The following is a 6,000-nucleotide window of genomic DNA, read 5'->3' as shown; positions in this document are numbered from 1 at the left end:
TAGTATTCATTGAATTTTTCGTGAGTTATGTGTCCATTCCAGCCAACCCATGCACGATTCCAGGTTGTCTGTGCTCAAAGATATGCATATTTCCCTCCCGGCACCGGTAATGTTTATTCAATTGACCGACAATCTTTGGCTGCTTGGGGAAGCTCATTGCAGAGTTCGAGGCCGTGTTTGTTTAGCTGTCACTCGTAATATGAGGACAAATAAGTTCCAGGGTAAACAGCCTGCGAGCTTTCATGTAAATAGGTTCGTTGCCAGTCTATCGATTTTTTTCTGGCGTTCAAAAGATCCTTTCCGTTCTTGTGAATTTCGATATAATATTGTGGTTGATGCCAAGTGAAATATACCAGGAGCGTTTTTTTCCATGCGTTAACAGTGGCAAGACTAGCGACGAAAAATAATAAATTAATCAATTGCTGATAATCAAATGACAAAGCCATGTCCCTTTTCCCAAAGATTCATCCAGATTGTTTTAATTCTAATTTTTCTCCTTCACAATTATTAGTTCGGTTTATAAGTTTCTTGCTATTCTTTCTTCTGAGCCTCTTCAACATTTATATTATTTCCGTAGAATTTGCCGGTCCTTGCATTCATTTCAAAATTTTAGAGCAACTTGCCTGGTTTTGAATGATGGCGCCTGGATTCCTTGAGTGATGCTACTACGATCGCTGTGGCCGATCCAATTGCCCTGAGATTTTGTTCTCTCAAAGATTATCTTAAAACCAAGAGGTCTTCTCACTCCATCTTGCCCCCCTTCATAGAGGGGAGCTTGCCATTTTTGGCCAGGAAGCGTGCGTGGTCGACCGCAGGCGGACGTTTTAAGATTCTGTGCAGGCGAAGCCATTGCCGCAGACCCAGACTAATTCCGCGCAGCTGAACGCTTCTCTTCAGATTTTCCCTTGAAAATAAGTTACTCCTTTAATACCTTAACTTTGCCTCGCTATAAATTTTCTTTTATCCTTATCATTTCAATTTTGAGGAAACTCAGCCCCGTTCAGTGAGCACACAAATGTGCTGGAAACAACGCCTAATGAAGTTATTTCGAAAATCTTATCAAAATATTTTACCATCAATATTCTAACTCCCACACCAGTGTAAGGTAAGTAGATTCATTTATTTCCATTTCTTTTTCCTGCGTGACCCGTGCACTGCCTGCAACTGGCGGCAGAGCAGCAAGCGGAAACGTCGATCGCGGTCTATTATTGGCGAACTTTCAACGTATTTATTTGGTGTCTACTATGATTATTGTTAACACAAGGCAAACAGGTCCGTTGCCTCCCATATTTGTGTTATTATGAGCCGACCAGAAGGCGAGTTTGTTCTTGCCTGCCATATTTTTATTATACCATGCAGAATCAGAATGACCTCGTACCTTCCGGCTTATCGCACACGCGTAATTATTATTGGCCAATACTACTCGTATTTTAGGGGAGCATGAAGCTGGCAGGTCCTGGCATGCCAGTCGTCCGAATGCTCGTCTTTGAAAGGTGCTTGCAATTGTTAGCGGAACAGGAGGCAGACAAGGCCGGTCCCATGTTGGGAGCCAATGAAGATCGACCGCACCGCACCTGTTGCTGACTCGGCAGCCTCGAGCCTGACGTGAATATTGAGCGCGCGTGTAATGGCTTTAGGAAATCTTGTCTATAGCAAAATATAGGCCTTTTCCTACCCAGCCGCTTCTCCACCTGCTTCTGTGCATCAATGGAAATATGGATCAGTGGGCCGCGTAACGGTGTTGTCATTCGCATGTTTTCACCCATTTATCTACGTGTTTTATCATTCTGAAATTTATATGGATTAATTATGCTTCACTTAAAAATATATATTGCTCACTATAGCTACCTATTATTCTAATTACAGATTTTCAATGCAAATCACTTACTGTAAATGTTGTGTTTCGAAAAAAATACTCACCTCTCGCTTTTCAAGCCCACGCTCTCTCTCACACGATTGAACGATTGCTCATTTCTGCCTGTATTCTAGTACTGCAGTCGGACACGAAATATTCGATAAGAAAATTCATCTCTGATTTCGTTGTGAGTTAGCCGTGAGCACTTTGCTCCTCTAATGCGCTTGCCCCGAACTTTTTATCAATTTTCGTTCCTCCTGAATAAAAAACATTTCCTTCTTCGAATGTTCCGACGATGCTTGTGCTCGAAATTCTTTCAATGGCACCGTCTTGGAAACAGCTGCGACCGCTCACAGTCTTCGCAGAATTCACTTTTATTTGTGCAAGTTGCTGCATTTTAGCTTCCATTTGTCCTGCAGCAGACAAGAGAGTTGTGGGTTTCTCTTATGACGCCTCCAGCGCTACCCCATAAAACCGAATTGCCAGGCTATTGGACGCACTCGCTGCCTCGCTTCTCGTTTTTTTGTGCAGTCGCTTGCATCTCCGGCGAACTCACTCGCTCTGACCTCGCTGCTACTTGCGCATGCACAGTTTGGATGGATTCGTAGGCTTGTTCCTCCACTCCTTGAACTTAAAGTCGCAAAGTTCTGCAAATGAGGGTATCCTCACGCACTTTAGCTCGTACTCTCTCTCACTGCAGCACTCGTTCACATTCTCGCGTCTTTCTCTCTTTCTGAACGCTCTGCCCCTCTCACATTCGCTAATAATAGCGGTTTCCGCGTTTATTAGGCCGTAGGCCGAAACGGCCTAATGTTACCGATTCTTAACATCACAGAATATTCACAGCTTGTTGCGGTCTCGAAGCTTCGCTGCCCAAATGTTTCAGTGGTAAAGTCTACATCGCTTAACGTGGTATGAATTAGATGATAACGCATCGCCTTTGATTTTCAGTTTTCTCGTTCAGGTTTCAAAGTGTAACTTCATTATATTAATTCGTTGGACTGACAATTAGAACTGAGCGTTTCAGTTGTACGTTTACTGCTTTCGTTCGCCGTTTCATGTTTGGACACCGCGGTGTATAAAAATTTCTGTTTCCTTGGAGTGTAATTTATCTTCTCAATTAATGATCTGTTGGTTATTGAACTTTCACCAACCTTGATAGTTCTAGTCATTGCTTTAATAGGCCTTAAACATAAACGAATAGGAGAAAAAACATTCATCTAGTTCATATATATAATTTTGATCATAAAATTTACGTGTACATTTTTGAGATAGGAATGTTTGTAACAGAAAGTTTCGGAAAAGTTTAAGATGTCAGCTCGATCAACAGTTCAAAAATATTAAAAATAAAGCTGTTGTTCATTTAATTTAGAATTGATTTATGTTTAAGTATAAATACCCTGCGGCTAAAGCATTTGCTTCACCTTGCATGCAATGTATTCGGATTTTGAATTAAATTTGTTTGAATATGTTTTATCTGAATGGGTTTTTCTCGAACCTTGTGTTTACTCAAATTAAGGAGTTCTATTACAAGCAATGTTCTGCAGTTACTTGTTCCTTGGATTGTTGAAGCGAAAGTTATTTTTCGCCGTCTTCTGAATTGTTACTTAGACTTTGACTTAGAAATGCTATTCATAATATATTTTCCAAAGTTTAACGTTCATTTATATTTGTTAAACAATTTCCAAATTAAATACTTGTATATGCAAAATGATTTCATTCCCTTCCGTATACGGTCCTGTCTGGCGTATGAGAACAGATGCACGCAGTGCGTGTATATCAGCGTATATCGGGATGACGTCGCGTAATTTCTACATCCGTTTTGCCGAAAACCAGAACTTATCGTTCTGAAATCTGCTTGCTCATCCACCACATTCAGCAATGCGCATGTTATACGCAGAACCGTGCGGTGTGCTTGTTTCTGGGAGCTATTTTAACATTTTAGGCTCCACGTCTGATGCATCAGATCTAAGGATTGAAGAATGGTATATTTTTGAACGATGACCATGCAGTGCTTACGTTTTATATCCATTCTTCTTTATGATTTTACGTTACTGTATCCTTACGTTTGTCAATTTCGATTTTCAATTCTTCTGGGCAAATTAAATAGTTAAATTTAATAAAATTGTAGCTATGTAATTAATAAACTGTTTGTATAGCTTGTATCCGAAACTTTTTAAACAAAAATATCATGACTTTACTTGGCATTTTCTTTGCTTTCGAATACGTTGCAAATCTGGGAATTAAGCAAATAATTATTACTTGTTGGTCACAATGTTCGGTGGACTCCAGTGATTTCTTTTTTCCAACCTGAAGGTCCTACCAGCTGAAGTCGTATACGATTTATCGAGTTTGAACTGCTTTCGAAACGAACCTTTTTTCAGTGACAAAATTCTACTACGCTGGAAATTTGTCATGCCTGAAAATTCTGTCCTTTGCGCAAGAGCTGCAGTTATTACTCGGTTGTCTCGATCAGCGAACTTTTCCGATGTGACTCGCGGTGAATGTTTTTTCTGGCTTTGAGTGCGTTTTTGGTCATCTCGAAAGTTGTTTCTAATCTCCAAGTTGCGACGACAGCCTTTGTGAGGCCGAGCTTTATCTGGCCCTGCTTTTCGGGACATCTGACAATCTGCTGACTCTTCTTTCCACTTCAGACTTCTTCGTTACGAAATATTATGACATTCTGTTCGCTACAAACAAATATCATGTACCTACCCAACAAAATGTTTGATGAAAATAATTCGAATTTATGCAGTTTTCATTTAATTTCTAAGGAATAAATTAATAATTCATCTTATTTTAAATGACATTTTTTAATCTACTATGGCATTGAGATTTTGAGGTCTTTTCCTGGAAAGACTTTTGAGTTATTTGCAATTATTCACAAGTTAAGCCAATATCGCTGATATATACCATTTTATTCCCACATACACAGTTACAGCTGCGATACTCTTTGCATTTGATCGCTGATGATAGAATGGTGCCGCCATTTTTTTCTAGATCACTTCTTACTTTTTTTAATGTTAGTACCAGTGAATTATCTCGTAACCTGTATAATAGACACATTAGGGCCAAAAATGGCTACAATCAATAGCCATGTCCAAGCCACAATTATATCCCGACCTGAGATTAACCGATGCGTTGATATCAATGTCGGTTGCAGATCCAATAAGAGCGACGCTTGAATTGTTGCCTCATCGTGATGATCGCCTCCGCCGTCTACACTATATCGCTTTCCAATATTGCCGCACTTTATTTTCTTGCGCGAGGCTCTTTACTACCTAACTTCAACCGTACATAGAACCTTCCTTATGACGCTTATTATTGGGTGGTTGTCCCAATAACTTACTTTAAACTAAGGTGAATATGGAATTGCGTCCGTGTTGTTAGTCGTTCGCGTCCGTTCAAGTCTCGGTCAAAATTCGATGGAGATTTCGGTTTAGAGAGCAATGGTTTTTCAAATTCCGAAATTTAGGTCCTATTAACGTGAATGAAAGGTCGTAGGTTTTATACTTTGCAAATGGAATAATTATTTTATCCATGCATGATTCCAGCTTCAATATTAATTTCCGTGCAGACAATCTGACGTGAATTTTAACTAATATTGAATGAAATCTATTCATTCCACTTTTAGTTGCAAGTCCGGGATTTTTTTTTTTTCTTTTTCGCAATGAAAACTTCGAGTTCATTCAGGGAAATTTATCACCACGATGTCTACCCTAGAAATATCTTGGATGCCGTAACTTGATCTCCGCATTCCAACTTTGCATCAATTGAAACCCGACTCAAGAAGGATGGACTAATGAAGGAATTGGGCAATTACTGTCAAAACTTCATCCATGGGAAGAACTTACGACCAAGATCACCCGCCTTGATGAACTACTTCGTTCCCTACCAATTTAACTCTGCAAATGCGTATTTTCGAACTCCCTTCAATCTCTGCCGGATTGATCTTCCAGGCCAATTTTTCGTTGCTGGTACTGCCGAGTTTCCATGATTAAATTGCATGTGTTAGCGTGGTTTATAAGGGGCCTAAAATAGAGACCTGATTCTGAATGAAATCTTCCATACCTGCATGATTGAATATGTCTGTGGCGACAACTAATTAATTCTGCACACAATTTAAGAATATAAAGATTTGTAAT

Source organism: Hyalella azteca, unplaced genomic scaffold (genome assembly GCF_000764305.2).
Source record: "Hyalella azteca isolate HAZT.00-mixed unplaced genomic scaffold, Hazt_2.0.2 contig9714, whole genome shotgun sequence".
NCBI classification, from domain to species: domain Eukaryota; kingdom Metazoa; phylum Arthropoda; class Malacostraca; order Amphipoda; family Hyalellidae; genus Hyalella; species Hyalella azteca.
This window is presented reverse-complemented; position numbering follows the sequence as displayed.